This window comes from Amblyraja radiata, chromosome 2 (genome assembly GCF_010909765.2).
Source record: "Amblyraja radiata isolate CabotCenter1 chromosome 2, sAmbRad1.1.pri, whole genome shotgun sequence".
Taxonomy (NCBI): domain Eukaryota; kingdom Metazoa; phylum Chordata; class Chondrichthyes; order Rajiformes; family Rajidae; genus Amblyraja; species Amblyraja radiata.
The window spans coordinates 96,431,256-96,457,478 of NC_045957.1; the positions used below are offsets into that span (position 1 = coordinate 96,431,256).

Here is a 26,223-nt window from a genome sequence, read left to right on the forward strand (position 1 = left end):
AAGGGTGAAGAGGAAGCAGAAGAAGAGGTGTCAGTGGGTGAAGCCCTTCTTGCAAAGAAGGTTAAGGCTTGGCCAATACGATAACTTAATGAAAGTGCTGCAAGAGGAGGATTTGGCAGCATTTAAAAACTTTCTCCGAATTACACCTGAGCTATTTAATGAGCTGAAGGAAACTGTGGGTCCCCTGCTGAAAAAAAAGGAGACCTATATGAGGAAGCCATTGGAACCAGGACTGCGCCTAGCCATCACACTCCGCTATTTGGCATCAGGGGACTCTTACAAGAGCCTCAGCTACAACTTTCTTGTAGCCCACAACACCATCAGTAAAATTGTCCGAGAGACCTGTGAGGCAATCATTGACGTATATGGGGATAATGTGATCGACTGCACCAGAACGCCAAATGATTGGAAGAGAGTGGCGCATGGCCTTGATAAATGGTGGAATTTTAAACATACATGTGGGGCAGTGGGTGGCAAACATGTAGCAAGGGAGGTTCAAAGTATTACAATTATAAGAATTTTCACTCCATAGTACTGCTAGCCGTGGTGGACTCGGACTACAAATTCCTGTATGTGGATGTGGGCACACCTGGCAGTGTAGCAGATGCCAGGATCTGGAGAGAGAGCCCCCTCGGGCAGTCAATGGAAAATGGAACAGCAGGCATGCCTGATCCCGAACCTCTGCCAGGAGAAGCCAACCCGGACATATTCTACAGTATGGTTGGTGATGATGCCTTTGCACTCAGGCCGTGGATGATGAAGCCATATCCACACAGGAATTTGACTAGGGATCAGAGGATCTTTAATTATAGGCTTTCCAGGGCAAGGAGGGTCGTTGAAAACGCATTTGGAATCCTCTCAAGCAGATTTCGTTGCTTGCTGTATGTGATGGAGCAGGAGCACAAGAATGTTGAGACGATTGTGTTTGCAGCATGTGTCCTCCACAACCTGATCCGTGTCAGATGTGCAGCAGCATCATCTCCAACCATGGAGGAGGGTGACTTCTTTGACGTCCGCACGGGAAACATAACACCAGGTACTTAGAGGGCATGAGTTAATGCCGCACCTATGGTACCATTGCAGGGATTGCCAGGTAACACTGGTTCAAGGAGTGGCAAAGAGCAGAGAGAACATCTCTGCTCTTACTACAACTCAGCCCTGGGTAGTGTGCCATGGCAGAACAAAGGTATTTGAGGAACAAAGTCAGCATCACACTGCCCAAGCTGTGGTGAAGCACTGCAGGAGGAGACTGCAGTGAAGGAAAGAAAAGTTTTATGTGAAGACATTTGAAATCAAGCTAATTCTGTTTAATTCCAGATGAAGAGTGACCTTCTCTTCTAATTTGTCAGAAAGACTTATTTGCAGTTGTTTTATCCAAAAACTGTGCTCATCTTAGAAAAATGTAAGAACATTTATTTGTAGATAACATCATGTGGTCTGTTAATATTTTTTCATTATGCAAGCGTTCTATTGCACAGCTTAATTTGAGGTTATCACAGAGAAGAGCTCTTTTGCTTTTACTTTTTACTTACAGCATTATTTCAATGTTTGATGAACCCCTTTTAGCAATTCACTTCCTTTTACTTGTTGTGGTGTTGAGTTTCCCAAGATGTGTGACAATGCCCTTGTATGTTGGAGATTTCAGTGCCTTTTAAGAGATGTGGAAACACTTTGTTTTCCATCTAGTGTGCTGCTTGTTTTATTTACTGATTCATCAATAGGTGTAATAAAATCCCCTTGCAAATGCAGAGCACTCGTGGCGTTGTGCTTTTTATCACTCATTGTAGCACATGTGAGAGGCTGAGAATTCCCTCCCTTATCTGGTGTGCTTCTCAATAATCTGTATACATTATTCATGATTTTTGAGACTTTTAAAGAGATGAGATGTTCTGCTGCTATTGAAAAAATGGTTCCTAGACAACAATGTTGGTTTGAATAAACAATTATTCTTCATTGTGCAAAGTTTACAAAAAGTGATCAACCAAATTATTATCAAAACATTTTTAAACAGGCTTCATAGATTTAACATTTCAAAATAACATGACTTCAGACAAAACACAAACAAGTCTAGGCACCAAGAACAACAAACTTCAACAATCTTTTATCAAACGGTAAACAACCACATCAGCATGGAGTAAATGAGGTGCTTGAGGAGTATAAGGAGTATAAAGAATGTAAAAAGAATCTTAAGAAATAAATTAGAAAAGCTAAAAGAAGATATGAGGTTGCTTTGGCAAGTAAGGTGAAAGTGAATCCAAAGGGTTTCTACAGCTATATTAATAACAAAAGGATAACGAGGGATAAAGTTGGTCCATTAGAGAGTCAGAGTGGACAGCTATCTGCAGAGCCAAAAGAGATGGGGGAGATATTGAACAATTTATTTTCTTCGATATTCACCAAGGAGAAGGATATTGAATTATGTGAGGTAAGGGAAACAAGTAGAGTAGCTATGGAAACTATGAGGATCAAAGAAGAGGAAGTACTGACACTTTTGAGAAATATAAAAGTGGATAAGTCTGCAGGTCCGGACAGGATATTCCCTAGGACATTGAGGGAAGTTAGTGTAGAAATAGCAGGGGCTATGACAGAAATATTTCAAATGTCATTAGAGACGGGAATAGTGCCGGAGGATTGGCGTACTGCGCATGTTGTTCCATTGTTTAAAAAGGGGTGTAAGAGTAAACCTAGCAATTATAGACCTGTTAGTTTGACATCAGTGGTGGGCAATTAATGGAAAGGATACTTAGAGATAATATATATAAACATCTGGATAAACAGGGTCTGATTAGGAACAGTCAACATGGATTTGTGCCTGGAAGGTCATGTTTGACTAATCTTCTTGAATTTTTTGAAGAGGTTACTCGGGAAATTGATGAGGGTAAAGCAGTGGATGTTGTATATATGGACTTCAGTAAGTCCTTTGACAAGCTTCCTCACGGAAGGTTGGTTAAGAAGGTTCAATGGTTGGGAACTAAGATAGGTGGGGTTGTGGATAATGAAGTAGATTTCAAAGTCTACAGAGAGATTTATGCCAGTTGGAAGAGTGGGCTGAAAGATGGCAGATGGAGTTTAATGCTGATAAGTGTGAGGTGCTACATCTTGGCAGGACAAATCAAAATAGGACGTACATGGTAAATGGTAGGGAATTGAAGAATGCAGGTGAACAGAGGGATTTGGGAATAACTGTGCACAGTTCCCTGAAAGTGGAATCTCATGTAGATAGGTTGTTAAAGAAAGCTTTTGGTGTGCTGGCCTTTATAAATCAGAGCATTGAGTATAGAAGTTGGGATGTAATGTTAAAATTGTACAAGGCATTGGTGAGGCCAATTTTGGAGTATGGTGTACAATTTTGGTCGCCTAATTATAGGAAGGATGTCTACAAAATAGAGAGAGTACAGAGGAGATTTACTAGAATGTTGCCTGGGTTTCAGCAACTAAGTTACAGAGAAAGGTTGAACAAGTTAGGGCTTTATTCTTTGGAGCGCAGAAGGTTAAGGGGGGACTCGATAGAGGTCTTTAAAATGATGAGAGGGTTAGACAGAGTTGACGTGGATAAGCTTTTCCCACTGAGAGTAGGGAAGATTCAAACAAGGGGACATGACTTGAGAATTAAGGGACAGAAGTTTAGGGGTAACATGAGGGGGAACTTGTTTACTCAGAGAGTGGTGGCTGTGTGGAATGAGCTTCCAGTGAAGGTGGTGGAGGCAGGTTCGTTTTTATCATTAAAAAAAAAATTGGATAGTTATATGGACGGGAAAGGAATGAAGGGTTATGGTCTGAACGCAGGTATATGGGACTAGGGGAGAATACGTGTTCGGCACGGACTAGAAGGGTCGAGATCGCCTGTTTCCGTGCTGTAATTGTTATATGGTTATTATATTATATGGTTAAACGTTACATTATTCATTTTCCATGTCCCGGAAGAAACCTCTTGGAACAGGTGATGCGCCTCTTGAGGAAACACCTTGATCAGAATAATCTGTGGCGATTGCAGCCAACACAGATCCTGTGGGCTGGAAGTCAGTGTACTGCCTCTGAAATAAAAAACAGGTTTTGAAGTTTTCAGCAACACTGACCATCAAAAGCTGCAATTGACATGTATTTACACATTCTTGAAAATCTCATTGTCTCGGCGGTCAGATCATGGGCCACTTTTTGATACAACTTATTAGCATGTACGGGAGCAGGATGAATTACATTGTCTTATGAGGGCTTGAACAACACATGATAACATTCAAGTGAAAGCTTATAAAGTTTCATATGTTGAGGCTGTGGTCTTGATGAAAGCTTTTGAAACATAGATCCATATCTTAGTTGAACTTAACAAAATTCACTGAGGAATTAATTTGACAAAGAGTGCAATCATTAAAGTTTCCATTATATATTTTGTACCTGCTCAGAATGGTGCCAGCGCTGCGGCATTGGATTAATTTGACGTGGTGCAAACCGCCGACGTGGCAGTTGTGGATCTGGCTGGGCATACTACAACAGAAATGAAATCATAGTGAATATCTCCTCTAAATTACAGAGATTGCAGCACGGTGATCATATGAATGACAGAAAATCTAGATTGCATTTTACCGTGTCGCAGTGATTCATGGCATCATTTACAAGTTCTCTACATATTGCCATGTATTGCACAGGTGGGTGGACGTGAATCATGGTGACGATGAACTCTGTCATCCTAAATAGGAACTCCTCCAGAGTTGTTTTACCCCTCCGGTCATCCTATATGTACTTTCGGATATCGCTCAACTGCTCCAAGATCTGAAACATAAATAAAAAAGTAAGCAGCGCAATGGTGGATGGTGGCATTGATTAATGAGATGTTAAATGTGCTGAAACCTGCCTGTTCTCCTCTGCCGGGGGTCTCTCGTGCAGGGCTACCTCCTCCTGCGGCATGTCCTTCTGCCACTCCTCCTCCTGGGTGTGTGACACACATATGGCAGGCTTTTTGGAGGGTTGTGCCTACCCCTCTTTGTGTGTCTTTTGGGAGCCATCACCTCTACAACTTTTCTCTGCTAAATGAACTCTGCAACTGTGATTGACCATGCCCAGGAGTGACAGAGGTCACATGCTTATGTTAATTTCAACCTTTTTTTTCACCCAGTTGTGTTCCACCAGGGAGGTCTTACCAAGGTTTCCATGCGGTTCCCGGAGGTTCCCGGAGGTTTTTGTCAGTCTCCCTAATAGTCGAAAGTGGTTTCCGCTTCCTCAATGTTCTGGCGATTATTTCAACAAATTCAAAACCGGCCGCGACTAAAAATAGGTTGCCGTTTTAAAAATCGGTAAACGCCTCTGTGACAAAACCTGACAAAAACCTCCGGGAACCGCATGGGAACCTCCGGGAACCGCACGGGAACCGCACGGGAACCTCCGGGAACCGCATGGGAACCTCCGGGAACCGAATGGGAACCTCCCGAAGGTTCCCGGAGGTTCCCAGAGGTTCCCGGAGGTTCCCATGCGGTTCCCGGAGGTTCCCATGCGGTTCCCGGAGGTTTTTGTCAGGTTTTGTCACAGAGGCGTTTACCGATTTTTAAAACGGCAACCTATTTTTAGTCGCGGCCGGTTTTGAATTTGTTGAAATAATCGCCAGAACATTGAAGAAGCGGAAACCACTTTCGACTATTAGGGAGACTGACCAAAACCTTCGGGAACCTCAACTTGGGAAACTCAACACCACAACAAGTAAAAGGAAGTGAATTGCTAAACAGGGTTCATCAAACATTGAAATAATGCTGTAAGTAAAAAGTAAAAGCAAAAGAGCTCTTCTCTGTGATAACCTCAAATTAAGCTGTGCAATAGAACGCTTGCATAATGAAAAAATATTAACAGACCACATGATGTTATCTACAAATAAATGTTCTTACATTTTTCTAAGATGAGCACAGTTTTTGGATAAAACAACTGCAAATAAGTCTTTCTGACAAATTAGAAGAGAAGGTCACTCTTCATCTGGAATTAAACAGAATTAGCTTGATTTCAATTGTCTTCACATAAAACTTTTCTTTCCTTCACTGCAGTCTCCTCCTGCAGTGCTTCACCACAGCTTGGGCAGTGTGATGCTGACTTTGTTCCTCAAATACCTTTGTTCTGCCATGGCACACTCACCCAGGGCTGAGTTGTAGTAAGAGCAGAGATGTTCTCTCTGCTCTTTGCCACTCCTAGAACCAGTGTTACCTGGCAATCCCTGCAATGGCACCATAGGTGCGGCATTAACTCCTGCCCTCCAAGTACCTGGTGTTATGTTTCCCGTGCGGACGTCAAAGAAGTCACCCTCCTCCATGGTTGGAGATAATGCTGCTGCTGCACATCTGACACGGATCAGGATTGTGGAGGACACATGCTGCAAACACAATCGTCTCAACATTCTTGTGCTCCTGCTCCATCACATACAGCAAGCAACGAAATCTGCTTGAGAGGATTCCAAATGCGTTTTCAACGACCCTCCTTGCCCTGGAAAGCCTATAATTAAAGATCCTCTGATCCCTAGTCAAATTCCTGTGTGGATATGGCTTCATCATCCACGGCCTGAGTGCAAAGGCATCATCACCAACCATACTGTAGAATATGTCCGGGTTGGCTTCTCCTGGCAGAGGTTCGGGATCAGGCATGCCTGCTGTTCCATTTTCCATTGACTGCCCGAGGGGGCTCTCTCTCCAGATCCTGGCATCTGCTACACTGCCAGGTGTGCCCACATCCACATACAGGAATTTGTAGTCCGAGTCCACCACGGCTAGCAGTACATTGGAGTGAACATTCTTATAATTGTAATACTTTGAACCTCCCTTGGGTGGACACCAGATTGCTACATGTTTGCCATCCACTGCCCCACATGTATGTTTAAAATTCCACCGTTTATCAAAGCCATGCGCCACTCTCTTCCAATCATTTGGTGTTCTGGGGCAGTCGATCACATTATCCCCATATACGTCAATGATTGCCTCACAGGTCTCTCGGACAATTTTACTGATGGTGTTGTGGGCTACAAGAAAGTTGTAGCTGAGGCTCTTGTAAGAGTCCCCTGATGCCAAATAGCGGAGTGTGATGGCTAGGCGCAGTCCTGGTTCCAATGGCTTCCTCATATAGGTCTCCTTTTTTTTCAGCAGGGGACCCACAGTTTCCTTCAGCTCATTAAATAGCTCAGGTGTGATTCGGAGAAAGTTTTTAAATGCTGCCAAATCCTCCTCTTGCAGCACTTTCATTAAGTTATCGTATTGGCCAAGCCTTAACCTTCTTTGCAAGAAGGGCTTCACCCACTGACACCTCTTCTTCTGCTTCCTCTTCACCCTTGTGCTTTCCCTTCTGCCTTTCTTGAAAGGCTGATGAAGCACAAGGGCTACTGCTAACATCAGTAGATGGACTTTTAGTAAAATCCACCTAACTATTTGATTCCCTGCTCTCATGGTTCTAAATGATTTAAACACAAACCTGGGAGGCTTTTCCAAACTCTGCAATTATGATTGAGCATGGCCAGGTGTGACCAATTTCACATGCTTATGTTAATATTTAACCCTATTCTCACCAGGGAGGTCTTACCAAGGTTTCCGTGCGGTTCCCGGAGGTTCCCGGTGGTTCCCGGTTGAACGTACGGCAACCTCCGGCAACCTCCGACAACCACCGGCAACCTCCGGCAACCTCCGGCAACTAGCATCGCAACCGGCTTCAACTAAAAAATTACCGATTTTTAAAACGGCAACCTATTTTTAGTTGCGGTCGGTTTTGTAGTTTTTGAAATAATCGCCGGAACATAGAAGAAGCGGAAACCACTTTCGACTATTAGGGAGACTGACAAAAACCTCCGGGAACCGCACGGAAACCTTGGGTGGGGCCCAAAGTCTCCAGAGGTTTCCGTTCCAGTCTCCTAAGTGGGACAGCCCCTTAAGTGTATTATGGGTTAAAGAGTGATTGAGTGAATATGCATAGGTGCATGCTCAACTTCATGTTGATACACTAAGATGTGGCATATGATAAGCACGAGGGGGCAATCAGGGAAAAGATCCTGTAAAAGGTACATAACCTAATTTGCCACTGGAGTATCATTAAGTACAGATCAATGACAACACAGAATGGGTGTTGGACCACGCAGTATTTATGCAATTCTGATTTAATGCAACACCGAATATAGATATTGTTTTCATGCTAATTAAAGGTTGCAAAATGTGTGGCATAACAGTGGCAAAAGATACATTCTCGCTACAAGCATGAGGAATGGTCTTTTATGTCTTCCTCCAAATTTGCTTTATGAGTCAGGTCTTGGAATAGAGTCATCAAGAGTCGCTTTAGGTTCCAGCTGTGGAATTGGCCTATGCAGTTTGATTCCCGATTTGTCGGGAATAATAATAATGCAACATTATATGGTTATTTAAACATAATTTGCTGGTCCAGCCTGCGGCTTGAAAGATCAGCCGTTGCATGATAAAATCAATATATGTTCTACAGATTCTCAATAGACTGCTTACGGCTTGGGTTTGTCATGCCTATTTTTGTATGTATTCACAGTGCTGGAATGGTACCAAAAAGCGGTATTTTGCTGCTTCAGGAGATGGGAAGCGTTTGTTTAATGCTCATGGTAGATTTTAAAATGGTACAGATTCTGAGTTATTGCAGTTCATTTAAATGGTCGTTGACAATATTGAATTATAGGATCATTAACTGTGCCAAGGGGCTTTCCATCAGACTAACTGCAGCTAACGAGGTCTAAGTTGTTGGGTTCACCTCGGATATCGAGTTAGTAAAGGATATCTGTTACACAGGTTTCCCAGAACAAGTACAATGCAGTATGGGAGATTGACATTGTGTAACACTATTTGAACCAGGGGGTTCCAGCTACATTCTTAGCTTTGATCGGACCTCATTAGGTAGTTATCCTCCTGGCGCTGGTTAACGCAACAGGTCACTCACTACATTATTGTGACAGGAGAGGACGATTACATCTGCAAATATATGCATAGTATTTTATGCTATAATTAATTTAAGCAGAGCAGTAGGGGTGTCAGGTCTCAAAATAACTCAAGACATACCCAGGGATTTCTCGTTATGTGGGGACACACATATACAACAATACGTCAAGGTCACCAAGAGCCTTTGAGACTCTGAGCTAACTATGATTGTTAGTTACAAAAGACGTTATAAGAACCTATCTGCTCAGATCTTGTCAGGTGTTAAAACGGAGTTGAGGTATGCAGGAGTAGATACTGATCTGGATCTCGCTCCATCAGGGCTGCTGTAACAGCAGCAGCAAGGGTTAATTACTTTCCACTGGACCACATCATAACGGCTGTAGTGTGGTCAAACGAACAATATTTCAAACATGTTACAATAACCCGTTGCCAGACCAGAGGTATTCTCAATTTATTTTATGTTCTGTTATAGGTTCCATCCGGATGAGAGATGTGACTATTGTTATTGGTTATTTAACAGCATCAGCATGTTTAAATCTATGTCATGACTGTATGCATTATGAATGTTTTCCCTCATTTTGTCAATGAGGCAGTTGTGGTTGTGTAGACGCGTTTTCTCACGGCATGAAATCACAGAGCTTTGAAAACTTCACGTAGTCACTCACGTGACTCCGAAGTAAAATAGTAAGATTAAACGAGAACTTACCAGTTTGAAGTTTGATCTTTATTTTATGAGGAGTTACGATGAGGGAATACGTGCCCTCCGCTCCCAGCCCTCGTTAAGCTCATCTGGTAGTTCTAGTCTTCTTTCATCTTACTATCATACTACAGTAACTGTTATTATTATCTGTGATTTCACACCGCTGCTTTGAAGATTGACGCACGTGCGGCTGAAGGGCCTTCTTCACGTATTCCCTCATCATAACTCCTCATAAAATAAAGATCAAACTTCAAACTGGTAAGTTCTCGTTTAATCTTACTATTAAAGATAGTCTTCAAGGAGGTAGACAGTAGGTCAGACCAACCAGCGGTCCAGCAGTACAACTGCAGCATCTATGCGAACTGGGGCTCCGATGTTAGAGCCCCCGATGGCGATGGTAAGTCCCCGTGGCCACTAACCCGCACCGGGCGATGTTAAGCCACGCTCCGTGTCCTTTCAACCCCGCGATTCCAGCGGGAGAAGCTGCCTTTGCGAGAGCTCCAAAAAGCGGTCTCCCCCCAGGGACCTGGAGCTCCCGATGTTCCTGTCCCCAGGGCCTGCAGCCGGAGCTTCCGAAGCTCCAAAGTCAGGTCGCAGCCGCGCGCCACCACAGCTCTCCCCACTCTGAAGATGGCCAGCTTTGCGTTGTCAGGTCCGCAGGCTCCGCGACTGGAGCTGTCAGGTTGGTCCCGGTCGGAGGCCGCCACCGGCTCCTCGATGTTAGGCCCAACGACACCGGAGACCCAACAGGGAAAAAGTTGGGTCCCCGTACAAGGAAGAGATTAAACAGTTTCCCCCACATCCCCCCCTCCACATATACACAGCTAAAAAATAATAATAACTAAGCTCAAAACATACATTTAACAAGACAAAAATTAAAAAAAGACGGACGATTGCAGTCGAGCCGCTGCCGTTAGGCGCCGCCACCAACCAAGGCTGGGGTGAGACTCATCCTTGATAATGCTGGCGGCTTTCCCGAGGCAGCATGAAATGTAGATAGATCAATGGATGACACATTGGTTTGTGTGATGGCTTGGGCTGTGTCCACAATTGTCTGCAATTTCTTGCGGTCGTTGATGGAGATGTTCCCAAACCATAATGTGATGCATCCTGATAAATGCTTTCTATGGTGCGTCTGTAGAAGTTGGTGAGAGTTGTTGGGGACATGCTAAACGTCCTAAGCCTTCTAAGGAAGTAGACGTGTTGGTGTGTTTTTTTGGCTCCTGCTTCAATACGGCTGGTCCAGGACAAGTTGCTGGTGATATTTACTCCTGGGAACTTGAAACTTTCAACTATCTCTGCTTTGGCATCAATGTATACCGTATATGTACTGTTTCATTTCCTGAAGTCAATCACTTTCTCCTTTGTCTTGCTGATCTTGAGCGAAAGGTTGTTGTCGTGACACCAGGTCATGTTCTCAATCTCCTTCCTGTATTCCGCCTCGTTATTATTTGATATCCAGCCCACTACGATGGTGTCGTTCACAAATCTGGTGATAGTTGTGGGTGTATAAGGAATAAAGAAGGGGGCTGGGAACACTAACTTGCAGAGCACCAGTGTTGAGAATTATTGCAGAGGATATTCTGATTATATGTTTTTATTTCTATGAATCTTTGTAAGGTGTCCTTGAGATGTCTGAAAGGCGCCCATTAAATAAAATTTATTATTATTATTATTATTATTACTCCCCTTGAAGCTGCTGATCCCATTGTCTCTCTGTCACCTCTCCCTCCCTCTACTTTTCCCTACCTTCAGTCACTCCCTCCCTCACCTCTCCCCCCCTCTACTTTTCCCTACCTTCAGTCACTCCCTCCCTCACCTCTCCCCCCCTCTACTTTTCCCTACCTTCAGTCACTCCCTCCCTCACCTCGCCCCTTTCGCACTCCCCCACTAAAGACAATGTTTAAATAACATTTCTACTCTTCCCATCCCCCACTCCGTCAACCCTCATAGCTTCTGTATTGGCAGCAGAGATCACATTGTGATGTCATTCTCGGTTGGTGGAATGTTCACTGCAGCGTGTGGCTGAGATCACATTGTGATGTCATTTTCGGTTTTCGGAATCTTCACGGCAGCTTGTATAAATGAGATCCCATTGTGATTGGATGACTGTGAGATGCCATTGTGACATCATCACTGGAAGCTGCTAGAAAAGTCTCCCACTCATAGGCAGCTATTATATTCAAAGTTGGCTTTTTTTTAAATTTAATTATCAATATCGTGAAATTTAACGTCAAATGTGAAGAAACTTGATACTAACGACCGCGAGAAAAAGCTGAGTAAGATTCTGCAAACATGTTTGCACTATTGTGTACAGTTTTGCCGTAGATCTTTGATCTCACAGACAGACAAACAAGATGAGACTTTTAATAGTATTCTAGACTAAGCGGGACCCGTTGGGTCCCAGCATCACATGGGAGGGCTGGTCACCCAACGCAATATTCGACCTCTCCACCAATTCCAATATTGGTGGCCAGTGGGGGGGGGGGGGGGGGGGGGGGAGGGGATCTTTTCTGGAGCGCTAGTATGGGTGTTGTGGGCTAAAAGGACTGGTTTCCAGAGGGCTAGTATGGACATAGTGGGCCGGAAGGATTCTTGGGCTGGCAGCTCAGTTACTCAAGCCTGTTGTGCTGGCAGCTCACTCACTCATGGCTGGTGGGCTGGCAGTTGCTCACGACTATTCCTTGAAATTCCATTTCAAGCAGGGTGCAAGGCCACAAATTCAAGTGCAGTTTCATACTATTTCAAGCAGGGTGCAAGGCCACTAAAGACAGTGAGTCGTGACCTCTCCCTCCTCCATCTTGCAGAGACTGAGCCACGCCCACACTTCTGGGTTTATAGTCCCTCCCCCCTCCCACCAGAAGGGGCGTGGCCTTCATAGCATGATTGACAGGAGAGAGAATCTCAACATTTTTTAAACACTAATAACTCTTTTATTTTTCATCAATGGGAAAAATCCTCGGCACCTGATGAGCGGATCTGAGGATCCAGTTGCAGAGATGAGTGCTGACTCCAAGTTCCATGAGTTTGGTGATGAGCTGAGATGGAATAATGATATTAAAACCAGAGCTGCAGTCTATGGATATAGTTTTCAGGTAGATGTTTCTCTTATCCAGGTGTTCCATATGAGTGTGGGGCCAGGGAGACGGCATCAGCCATGGACCTGTTGTGGCAATAGGTAAACTGCAGTGGGTCAAGATTGCTTAGTAGACTGGATTTAATATGTTCCATAACCAGCCACTCAAAGCTATTCATGATGGTAGATGTCAAGGCCACTGGACGGTAGTCATTAAGGCATGAGATCTTGCTCAATAGTTCTCTGGTATCGAACACTTATGTTTATAGTTTATTATTGTCACATGTAAAAAGCTGTAATCCAAGAATTGCCTGTACTTTAGCCTGTTGTGCTCCACTGATGCATTGCACCTTTACAGGCTCTAAAGAACTTCAAGGCAGTAGAAGGTGCAAAAGCTCCTAACATTTTATTTCACTTTTCAACAGTAAAACCTCTAAAGAAAAAAAATGAGAGTAGCTGTAAGACCTCAGCAGGTCAGACAGCATCTGTGGAGAGAAATGGAAGTCGACATTTTGGGTCGAATCCATTAACTTGGCCTGAAATGTCTTCATTGATGATCATCCATGATCACATGGAATGGCGGTGTGGGCTCGAAGGGCTGCATGGCCTACCCCTGCAACTATTGTCTATTGTCAATTGTCTATTCCCTTCATCCATAATTCATCTAGATCTGTTAGTATATGTTGTCCCTTCATTAGGTTCTGAAGAATACATTGTGGAAATTGAAAAATGGCAGTCGGAAGAAGGGTTGTGGGGGAAGGTTTGTGTGGGCGGCAGGGTGTGTGGGGGGTGGTGTCTGGGGGGTGTGGGGGGGAGGGGTGTTGTGGGAGCGGGGGTTGTGGGGGCGGGGGTTGTGGGGGCGGGGGTGTGTGGGCGGAGGGGTGTGTGTGTGGCGGGGTGTGTGGGGGTTGTGTGGGGGGGGTTGTGTGGGGGTTGTGTGGGGGGGGTTGGTGGGGGGTGGGGGGGTGGGACGGGTAGGTGTGTGGGGGGAAGGGTGATTGTGGGGGCGGGGGTGTGTGAGCGGAGGGATGTGTGGGAGGAGGTTTGTAGGGGGGGGGGTGGGGACCCAGCGCGGGGGACCAGAGGGGTAGTGGCTGGAAATGGTGGTGCGATGGGGTCTCACATCGGGTGTTGGTTGCTGTTCGTTCTCCTCCGCCGGGATCAGTCTCTGCTTTGCGTTTGGCCACATCGGCAACATCTCCGACTCCGGGCTGGGCTGGGCTGGGTTGGGCTGGGCTGCTCAAGGCTGGGCTGTTGCTTGTGGCGGGGCTGCTTCGGGTCCCTCCAAAAGTCCGGTTGAAAACCTCCGCCGGCCATCCTTAGCTCCACTAAAGACGCAATGGCGCAGGAAGTGGCGGACCGTCCCAGCGTGTGACAGGGGAAGACTCAAATCCGCGTGGCGCTGGAAGACAGGAGAAGAGATCGATCTGCGCACACGTGTTTTTTAAGATTTTTAAACCTCGATAAATTTTACGACATTCAACCGATCGGAACGAAACTTGGTGCAATCACAGCATAGGAGAACGGTGAGTGAACTGGCGAAAAATCATAGTGCTGTCGCAAACTGTTTTTGCGCAAATAGAATGACCGCCAAATCGGAAGATAACTAGATCAGAGTTTTAGTTATGTACTAGACTAAGTGGGACCCGTTGGGCTGGCAGTTGACTCATGGCTATTCCTTGAAATTCCATTTCAAGCAGGGTGCAAGGCCACCAAATTCAAGTGCAGTTTCTTACCACTTCAAGCAGGGTGCAAGGCCATCAAATTCAAGTGCAGTTTCATACCATTTCAAGCAGGGTGCAATGCCACTAAAGACAGCGAGTTGTGACCTCTCCCTCTTCCATCATGCAGAGACTGAGCCACGCCCACACTTCTGGATTTTATAGTTCCTCCTCCCCCCCCTCCCAGCAGAAAGGGCATGGCCTTCATGGCGTGATTGACAGGAGAGAGAATCACAATATTTTTAAAACACTAATAACTCTTTTATTTTTCATCGATGGGAAAAATCCTCGGCACCTGATGTGCGGAGGGGGACTCTGAGTAAGATGGCCAAAAATCACAGCCGTACGTGGTAGCATTTTGTTCTAAAATCAATATAAAGTGCAAACAGGAAGTGGTCAAGAGTAGACTTTTAATTATATAGAAGGCAAGGCAACTTTAATTAGGCAAGGCAACTTTAATTAGGCAAGGCAACTTTAATTAGGCAACACAGCTTTAGCATTTCCAAACCAGAGGCAACACAGCTTTAGCATTTCAAAACCAGAGGCAACACAGCTTTAGCATTTCCAAACCAGAGGCAACACAGCTTTAGCATTTCCAAACCAGAGGCAACACCGTTTTTTTTATTCTTGGTGAGTTGGTATTTCCCAACCAGAGGCAACACAGCTTGGCATTTCCCAACCAGAGGCAACACAGCTTTAGCATTCCCAAACTATATTTTCAAACCACATTAAGGGCACTGTCAGGTCAGTAAAACCACTCACAGTTTAGTAGGCATGTGTTCAGTGTTATTCACAGCTCAAACTGAGAGATGTGACCCTCTCGCTCCCCCATCTTACAGAGACTGAGGCACTCAACACTTCCGAGTTTTATAGTCCCTCCGGAAGGGGCGTGGCCTTCAGGAGAGAGAATCTCAACATTTTTTAAACATTAATAACTCTTTTATTTTTAATCGATGGGAAAAATCCTCTTGTCCTGCGCAGCGGAGGGGGGACTTAATTACCAGTAATTAAGAAGACAGGCACGGGTTATTGATTGGGGACGATCATCCGTGAATGAATTGCGGTGCTGGCTCGAAGGGCCGAATGGCCTCCTGCACCTATTTTCTGTGTTTCTAAAGCAAATCTACCATGATACCTTATCCAATTGCTTCCCGTTATCACTTTTCAGTATCGGGGTAGCCTAAGGATTTGGACAGGGCGTCCAAAAGAGTTTGCAATTTTGTATTTTTATCACAAACTAGACTAAGTGGGACCCGCTGGGTCCCATGTTCACACGGGAGGGCTGGTCCCCCGACGCAATATTCCACCTCACCACCAATTCCAATATTGGTGGCCAGTGGGGGGGCTTTCTGGAGTGCTGGTATGGGTTCTTGGGGTGGCAGCTCAGTCCCTCAAGCCTGATCTGCTGGCAGCTCAGTCCCTCAAGCCTGATCTGCTGGCAGCTGACTCACAGCTGGTGGGCTGGCAGTTGACTCATGACTATTCCTTGAAATTCCATTTCAAGCAGGGTGCAGGTCCACCAAATTCAAATCCATGTTCCTACCATTTCAAGCAGGGTTCAAGGCCACCAAATTCAAGTGCAGTTTCTTACCACTATGAGCAGGGTGCAAGGCCACCGAATTCAAGTGCAGTTTCCAACCACTTCAAGCAGGGTGCAAGGCCACCGAATTCAAGTGCAGTTTCATACCACTTCAAGCTGGATCGAAGGCCACCAAATACAAGTGCAGTTTCATACCACTTTCAGCAGGGTGCAAGGCCACCAAATTCAGTGCAGTTTTATTCCACTTCAAGCAGGGTCCAAGGCCACCAAATTCAAATGCAGCTTCACACCATTTCATGCAGGATCAAATCACCATAAAACCACACATAACACCAAACTCACAGTTCAGTAGACATTCAGTGTGTTCAGTTGATTCACAGCTCAGACAGAGTCATGACCTCTCCCTCCCCCATCATGCAGAGACTGAGCCACAGCCACACTTCCGGGTTTTATAACCCCTCCCCCTCCCACCGGAAAAGATGTGGCTTTCAGGGCGTGATTGACAGGGGAGAGATTCTCAACATTTTTTAAACACTAATAACACTTTTATTTTTCATTGATGGGAGGAATTCTCTGCACCTGCTCAGCGGAGGGGGGGACTGAGTAAGATGGCCAAAAATCACAGCCGTAAGTGTAGCGTTTTATCTAAAATCAATATACAGTGCAAACAGGAAGTAAGTGCATTTGCAGTAGTGCCTTTTAACTTCAAGCCAAATCACCCAAGCCGCCATTTGCAGTAAGTAGTGCCTTTCAAGCCAAAGCACCCAAGCCACCATTGCAGTAAGTAGTGCCTTTCAACTTCAAGCCAAAGCACCGTTGCCACCATTTTTGCAGTAAGTAATGCCTTTCAACTTCAAGCCAAAGCACCCAAACAACCATTTGCAGGCAATGCCTTTTTACTTCAAACAAACCATATTTTCATTTTCAAACCACATTAAGGGTACTCACAGTTGTGTAGACATTTGTTCAGTGTTATTCAGAGCTCAGAGAGACGTGACCCTTGGCTTCATCCATCTTGCAGAGAGCGATTGAGGCACACAAGTTCCTGGTTTTATAGTCCCTCCCCCTCCCTCCAGCAGGGGCAGCAGAGAGAATGGTGATTTTTTTAAACTTCAAGCCAAAGCTCCCAAGGCACCATTTGCAGTAAGTAGTGCCTTTCAACTTCAAGCCAAAACACCCAAGCCACCATTTGCAGTAAGTAGTCCCTTTCAACTTCAAGCTAAAACACCCAAGCCACCATTTTCAGTAAGTAGTTCCTTTCAACTTTAAACCAGCTCCCAAGCCACCGTTTGCAGTAAATAGTGCATTTCAACTTCAAGCCAAAGCACCCAAGCCACCATTTGCAGTAAGTAGTGCCTTTCAACCTCATGCCACCATTTGCAGTAAGTAATGCCTTTCAACCTCAAGCCAAAGCACCCAATCCACCATTTGCAGTAAGTAGTGCCTTTCAACTTCAAGCCAAAGCATCCAAGCCACCATTTGCAGCAAGTAGTGCCTTTCAACTTCAAGCCAAAGCACCCGCCACCATGTGCAGTAAGTAGTGCCTTTCAACTTCAAGTAAAACACCCAAGCCACCGTTTGCAGTAAGTAGTGCCTTTCAACTTCAAGCCAAAGCATCCAAACAACCATTTGCAGGCAATGCCTTTTTACTTCAAGCAAACCATATTCATTTTCAAACCACATTAAGGGTACTCACAGTTGTGTAGACATTTGATCAGTGTTATTCAGAGCTCAGAGAGACGTGATCCTTGGCTTCATCCATCTTGCAGAGTGAGTGAGGCACACCTGGTTTTATAGTCCCTCCCCCTCCCTCCAGCAGGTGCAGCAGAGAGAATGGTGATTTTTTTAAACTTCAAGCCAAAGCTCCCAAGCCACCATTTGCAGTAAGTAGTGCATTTTGAACTTTAAACCAAAGCTCCCAAGCCACCATTTGCAGTAAATAGTGCATTTCAACTTTAAGCCAAAGCACCCAAGCCACCATTTGCAGTAAGTAGTGCCTTTCAACTTCATGCCACCATTTGCAGTAAGTAGTGCCTTTCAACTTCAAGCCAAAGCATCCAAACAACCATTTGCAGGCAGTGCCTTTTTACTTCAAACAAACCATATTTTCATTTTCAAACCACATTAAGGGTACTCACAGTTATGTAGACATTTGTTCAGTGTTATTCAGAGCTCAGAGAGACGTGACCCTTGGCTTCATCCATCTTGCAGAAAGTGAGTGAGGCACACCACTTCCTGGTTTTATAGTGCCTCCCCCTCCCTCCAGCAGGGGCAGCAGAGAGAATGGTGAATTTTTAAAAAACATTAATATCTCTCTGATTTGTCATCGATGGGAAAAATCCTCAGCACCCGTAAGGCGGAGGGGGGCTCTGTGCGAGGTAGCCAAAAATGATGGCCGTAGGTGGCGGCGATCTGTCGGAAATCGCAGCACAGTAGGCCAAAAGCGGTCAAGATCAGAGATTTAGTAATATAGATAGAAAGATGTATTCATCGGGCTTCATCCTGCTTAAACATTCCAGATTTTTACAAGTTCGGAGTGCAAGCATATTACCAGATCAAAATCAAACCTTGAATGTAACTGAAAATCAGTAAATGTGTACCTTGGCTTAAGTTGTTTCAATGTCTCTTTTCATGAGCCCATTTCCCTTTGGGATATTCAAGCCCTTCTAGCTTCCCTCTTCCTGAAATTTAAAATTAGCCTAAATAAACATTGTTTTATTCATGGAAACAAACCAATTTTTACAGGGATAGAATTAATAGGGTTTATATCTTTAACACATGATAACATTTATTTTATCTTTGATTATATCTTGGTGTTTAGGTTTATAGAAATTCCTCATTTGACAAAAATTGAACTTACGAATGTTCACTACAATTTTATTGAGTTTTTGTAATACACATCTTTAATTTACAAATCTATTTGTTACTGTAACAAATAACATGCCGATGGAACTATACCATATCAAATTACCCAGTCTTAATGACCTCAAGATTTGTTTTATGAAACAATTTCCAGGAACACAATACTATCGATTATAGTTATAGAAGAGTTTGGCATAGGATCAGGTCCTTCAACCTACAAAGTCTGCGCTGCATCTTCTTTGCCTGCGCATGATCCATAAACCCCTGTTTCCTGCATGTCCATGCATCTATCTAAAAAGCCTCTTAAATATCACTATCGTCTCTGATTCCACCACTACTGGCAGTCATTCTAGGCACCAACCACTCTGTGAAAAATACTTGCCCAACACATTTCCACCCTGGGAGAAAGATTTTGATTGTCTACTCTTGATGTACGAGGACATAGCTTCCTGAAAGTGGCATCACAGATGTACAGAATGGTGAAGAAGGCATTTGTCATGATGACCTTTATTGGCTAGGTCATTGATTGTAGGAGTTGGGACATTATGTTGCAGATGAACAAAGTGTTGGTGTGGTCACACTTGGAGTATTGTGTACAGTTATAGTAAATCTGCCAAAGGAAATACAAGGGTGCAAAGAAGATTTGTGAGAATGTTGCTGGGACTTGAGGGCCTGAGCCCATGTCTCAGAAAACCAGTTCCAGAAACCACCTTTCGCAGTTGTTATTTTTCTGAACGGATAAATATTTTGCTCAATATTACATCAGAATAATCCAACCATGATGCAGAATATTAACATAACCTGAGATTGACAGGTTATTTTCTAAAGTTTGAACCAGATGCACTGAAATCCCCGCAACCATATGCCCAGAGACATCTCAATTTGAGTCCAGGTCCCCCCCCCCCCCCCCATCTCCCTCTTCCTCATTTCCCTCATATTCCTCCTCTCACTCCCTCTCTACCCCATCACTCTCTACCCCATCCCTCGCTACCCCACTCCCTCTCCTAAATTCAACTCTCACTCAAGACAATCAGCCTTATTAATAATTTGTTTTTTATGAGCCCAGTCGTGACTTGAGCCTTAACTTCATTCAAATTTGTCAGGTGAGACGACCACATAACAAGTTTTTATACCACATTAGTTCTCAATGTAATTTTGTTTATTGAAATGTAAACTAAGATACATTGAAAACAAATGTGAGCCAGATGCTAATGCTTCTTACTTACCTAGCTCTCCCACAGCCCACTGTCTCCGCCTGTTCATTTCTTCTTCCCGCCCCCCCCCCCACCCCCCACCCCCCCACCCCCCCCTCCATCCCTCAACAGTCTGAACAAGGGTCTCGACCCGAAACGTCACCCATTCCTTCGCTCCATAGATGCTGCCTCACCCACTGAGTTTCTCCAGCATTTTTGTCTACCTTCAATGCTTCTTAACAGGTGCTTTAAACCATCTGTTGAATTGCTTTACTTGACTATTGTAACTGGATTTTTTGGCAATGTAAGTAATGTTCTTCAAATTTAAAAAAATAACAATTAAACGGCATTTGGTTGTGAATTAGACCTTAGAAAGGAAAGATATGGTTAGCAGCGATGATGTTCTGTATTTAAACTACTGATCCAAAATGACGGAGACATGGCTGGAAGATGTTCAGGAAAGGGAACCAAGTGTAACAGGTTATATAATAGGAAATTAGAGAAGGGAATGATCTCCCCAGTATTAAATGATAAAGCGAGGATCTGGAGATAAATACAGTAGATAGGAGACATTATGGCTGGATTTAGAAAATAGAGACGAAATTAAGATTCAGCTAACAATTACAACGGTGGTGGCAATTAAGTGAAAAATCTTTTTTTTTGTTTCTTGCAGATTGCGATAAACAAATTAACATATGTCAAAGTCAATGCTTATATGTGTTCATGAGGGTTTCTGGAAATATGTCCAGCGATTGGTAAAAAAAGCACATGGCATTGGATTTAGTAGTGATTCATGAGGTAGATTTAGTTGACAGCCGAACACCACATGAAGATTCATCTATTAATGATCACAATGTGATCAAGTTCAATGCCATCTAATACTTGAAACATGAAACAACCTCCGGGATCTAGATTTACGGTTGTCATTCATGCAATGAGATTGAGATGGACTAAATGGGTAACATGGAGAACGTTATAGCAATAGATAACATTGAGGGCAGACTGGTCAGCATGGGAAGGCAAAAGAGGCTTATTTTTCCTTTACTGCAGTGAGGCTAATTGCAAAACAGGGAAGAGGAATCGTCTGGTGATGGCATCTCATTCAATGTGATGACAATTAAGGAGGGTAAACCATTGAATATGAAGGCTGATGGGCTCAAAGACACGAACATGGGTATTCTTATGCCACCTAGAGGTGAAAGGCTAGTGGGCAGAATATGTTTGATGAACCTGATTGATATTTTCTGGAAGTAAAGAAAGTGGAGGAAAAGATAATGCCTATGGATGCTATAAAAGTAAATAGACTTCCAACAAGCATTTCTCTTCTTAGGAATCTGGTGGCTTTGTAACTGAAGCAAATTATGAACCTGGGTCTGAAGATAGGCACAAAGTCTATCTTCTTCAATGGCAGCATCTCTGGAGAAAAGGAATGGGTGACGTTTCGGGTTGAAACCCTTCTTCAGTCAACCTGGGCCTGAAATTGCTTGAGCAGCTAGAGGGATATTGGAAGGTACACCAATTGGAGGGCAATTACTCCATGTCTCCTATAATGATTTGTTGGGGAATCAATTATTTACCAAATTTATTAATAACTTTAGATGATAGAATAGAAAGCCACATGTTCAGGGGTTCAGAGCTGACATATAGACGGGCAGAATTGTAAGTTATCTCAGTGGATGCATTAAATTGTAAAGAGACAATAATAGAGAAATGGAATGGGCCTGGCTGTGGCACTGGGTTCATTTCAGGCAGATGTAAGATTATTTGAAATCAAATCACAATATATTAAATATATTATCTCCTGAACTGTAAAAACCAAAAGGCAATAATGGACTTTGATTTATTTAAAATTTTCATGGAAGTGTACTAAAGTCTCCGTTCTGTATGAGAAACGGAGAAAATTATCTGTGGGAAAATAAAAATAAAATGGAAAACGTATCAGTAGAGAAGATTGTGTGCCGAATGATGATGGAAATTGTGACATGAAAATTATTTATGTATGTCAATGTTGAATAATGACAGCTGCTTTCAACAGTAAAGATATATTTGTCATATCATCATATGAAGTGATTTGCATCACTGGTTCAAGAAATCTAATAGAAACAACACTTTTTCTAAATGTTCTGAGGCATTAGAGTGATCTCTAATTTAAACTGAACTAGTCCAAGTGCAGACCCGTTGGGTCTGCTCCCGCAAAGCAAGATTCCACCATTCACCCATTCCCCCAACGCAAGCCGTTCCTCCAACGCAATATTGCACCACTCACGCAAAGCCCCCAACTGCGCAGGCATGGCTCATTTCTCCTCATCCCCCAGCACTCCCTCCTCTTCCCCCCTCCTCAATCCCTAGAGAGGGAGGGGGGTAGAGAGGGAGGGGTAGTTGAGAGGGAGGGGTAGTTGAGAGGGAGGGGTGGTAGAGAGGGAGGGGGGGGCAGAGATGGAGGGGGATAGAGAGGGAGGGGGAGGAGGATGGACTTAGCAAGGGAGAGGGAGGGTGTAGAGAGGGAGAGGGAGGGGGTAGAGAGGGAGGGGGAGGGGGTAGAGAGGCAGAGCGAGGGGAGGGAGGGGAGTAGAGAGGGAGGAGTGGGGAGGTGGTAGAGAGGGAGAGGAGCAGAGAATGAGGGGGTAGAGAGAGCGATGGAGGGGGTTGAGGGAGAGGGAGGGGGTAGAGTTGGGGGGAGGGAGTGTAGAGAGAGAGAGAGAGAGGGGGAGGGAGGGAGAGGGAGTGGGGTAGCGAGGGATGGGGTAGAGAGTGATGGGGTAGAGAGGGAGGGGTGTAGAGAGGGTGGGAGTGAGGGTAGATAGGGAGGGGGGATCTCCCTCCCCCCCCCCCCCTCCCATCTCCCTCTTCCTCATTTCCCTCATATTCCTCCTCTCACTCCCATTCCCTGCCCCAGCACCTACCCAGGTCGTAGAGCAGCGCCAGGGCCTGGAACCCGGCCTGGTTCTAGTACTCAGCCCGGCCCTGGCTGTAGACTCCAGCCGTCAGCTCGGTTGCTGCCTGGGCTATAGTGCAGGCTACGACTTCATCTCTGGGCTCGTCCCTGACCATGGACCCAGGCTCATCCTTGGTTCCAGCTGCGGCTTCTTTCTCGGGCCCAGTCACGGCCCCATCCCACCAACCCCACCAACACCCCCCCCACATCCAGCGACGCCTCCTTCCTTGAGGAGCTTAACCATTTCTATGGCCGCTTCGACAGGGACAATCTAGAGACAGCCATCAAAGCTGTGCTCCCTGCTGATCACCAACCCCTCACACTCATCCCCTACGACGTGTACGTGGCACTGAGTAGGACTAATGCACGTAAGGCTGCTGGCCCTGACGGTATCCCCGGGCGCGTCCTCAGGGCCTGTGCTGCGCAGCTGACAGACGTCTGGACTGACATCTTCAACCTGTCACTTACCCAAGCAGTTGTCCCCACGTGCCTTAAAACCACCTCCATCGTGCCGGTGCCAAAACACTCCACTGCGGCAAGCCTCAACGACTTCCGCCCAGTTGCACTTACTCCCATCATCACCAAGTGCTTCGAGAGGCTGGTCCTGGCACACCTCAAAGGCTGCCTACCCCCCATCAGTTTGCCTACCGCAAGAACAGGAGTACGGAGGATGCCATCTCAATGGCACTTCACTCCGCCCTCTCCCACCTCGACAACAGAGACACTTACGTAAGAATGCTGTTCATTGATTACAGCTCAGCATTCAACACGATTATACCCTCTAAACTGATCACCAAACTCGGTAACCTGGGCATCGGCCCCTCCCTCTGCAACTGGATACTGGACTTTCTAACCAACAGACCCCAGTCTGTTAGGTTAGACAAGCACACCTCTTCAACCCTCACTCTGAACACCGGCGTTCCACAGGGCTGTGTGCTGAGCCCCCTCCTCTACTTCCTCTTCACCTACGACTGCACACCTGTACATGGTACTAACACCATCATCAAGTATGCAGATGATACAACGGTGATTGGCCTCATCAGCAACAACGATGAGTCGGCCTATAGGGAGGAGGTCCAGCTCCTAGCAGCATGGTGCGCTGACAACAACCTGGCCCTTAACTCCAAGAAGACCAAGGAGCTCATTGTAGACTTCAGGAAGTCCAGGGGCGGCACGCACACCCCCATCCACATCAACGGGACAGAGGTGGAACGTGTTTCCAGCTTCAGGTTCCTGGGGGTCAACATCTCCGATGACCTCTCTTGGACCCACAATACCTCAACTCTGGTCAAGAAGGCTCACCAGCGTCTCTTCTTCCTGAGGAGACTGAAGAGGTCCATCTGTCTCCTCAGATTCTGGTGAACTTCTACCGCTGCACCATCGAGAGCATCCTTACCAACTGTATCACAGTATGGTATGGCAACTGCTCTGTCTCCGACCGGAAAGCACTGCAGAGGGTGGTGAAAATTGCCCAACGCATCACCAGTTCCTCGCTCCCCTCCATTGAGTCTGTCCAATGCAAGCGTTGTCTGCGAAGGGCGCTCAGCATCGCCAAGGACTGCTCTCACCCCAACCATGGACTGTTTACCCTCCTACCATCCGGGAGGTGCTACAGGTCTCTCCGTTGCCGTTGAACAGCTTCTTCCCCCCGCCCCCCCCCCCCACCACACCCCCCCGGACACTCCTCCCACAGCAAAAGCACTATGACTGTATGCATGTAAATAGCTTTATTTATTGAAATCATATTCTATGTCGCTCTCCAGTGAGATGCTAACTGCATTTCGTTGTCTCTGTACTGTACACTGACAGTTGAATCTGAATCTGAATCTGAATCCCAAGCCCCAGGCTTGGCCCTCACTCCAGCTCGAGCATCAGGCTCGGCTCCAGCCAGGGCCCACGGTTCCTCCCTTGCCACCAGGTGTTGGGCGTCGGCAGTCATGGCCCCATCCCAAGCCCCGGGCTCGGCTCTCACTCCAGCTCGAGCACCAGGCTCGGCTCCAGCCAGGGCCCGCGGCACCACTCTCGCCACCAGGTGTCGGGCGCCGGCAGCCTCTGCACGAGCGCTGGAGTGCCCCTCCCTCCCGGAGTGTCCCGTCCTTGGGACGAGAGAGATGGAGGACGAGCGCCCACCACGTGCCTTCCACCATTGCCAAGCAGCAAAACTAAAGATGTATCTATGAGCAAAACCAAAAGGAAAAAATCCATTACAAGCAATGGAGTAGATAAATTGATGAGCTCAATGGGAAGGCACCAGTCTGAAAGTAAAGAGCCCCTTACCCCAGATTTTCAGAATGCTCCTCCTCTAAAGAAAAAGAAGAAGAGAAAACTACTGCCAGTGAGTGATTCGGAAACCACTTTCATGGAGCAGAATGTCTCTGAAGTGTGCAAATTGTATAGTGGACCAAACAATGAATTTTTACGTAAATCCAGGAAGCGAAACAAGAGATCGTGCCGAACAGTTCATAGCAATGAACTTGATGTGGAGGAAGACGACATTATCGATGCTGGGAAAGTTCCCCGGCCTCAAGGTCTTTTTTTTTGCCACATTCTCTGGTTACAGCCAGCCTGTGGATAAAGTATTTCTTGAACAAAACCGTCGGTTTCAGGCTGCAGACAGGATAGAGGCAGAGTAAATGGCCAAACAAGTCGAGGTGTACATGGAGGTTAAGTCCACTTCGACGACCAAAGATTGTTAAGTACATTGTGGATTCAGGATAATTGGGCTTTTCTCACAAGGGTGTCTGGCTGGATACATGGTGTGGAATATTATTGTAATTTATGTGCTGTCTGGTTACAATTTCTCCACGATTACAAATCTGCTCCACCAGTACAGCTTGCTTGTTTACCCAAGCCAATGCCTCTTGTATTTTTTGCTCGCCATCAGCACTATGTCTGCATCTGACAGGCTGAACATAACTGATGCATCAATAGCACTCCACAGAATGGTGACACTAGACCCACAGCACAGCATCTTTTTTATATGTTTCAGCTCTGATCCTATCACAGCCAGCAAATTACCAGTGACAGGTTTAACTGGTACCGGTCACCGCAAGATATCACCAATATCACCCTTTGGCCATCTGGATCAGAGATTTTGACATTGCACCCTTGGGTTGTAGTGAACCTTGTAGCTGCTATCTTAGTTGGACTTGCCTTGATCTTCCTGTCATATCAACCTATGCTTGACCATGCTGAAGAAGCGGAGTATGGAGCAGCTATGAATGATGTGGTCGAACCTGATGATAAATGCAAAGCATAAACTGATATTGAATATTTAATATTGAAATTAGTTA

At 45.4% G+C, this 26,223-nt stretch overlaps 1 pseudogene; it reads left to right on the forward strand.

Annotated features, from left to right (window-relative positions):
- The first annotated feature begins 888 nt into the window (after positions 1-888).
- LOC116985199 lies at positions 889-26,223 on the forward strand (annotated as a pseudogene).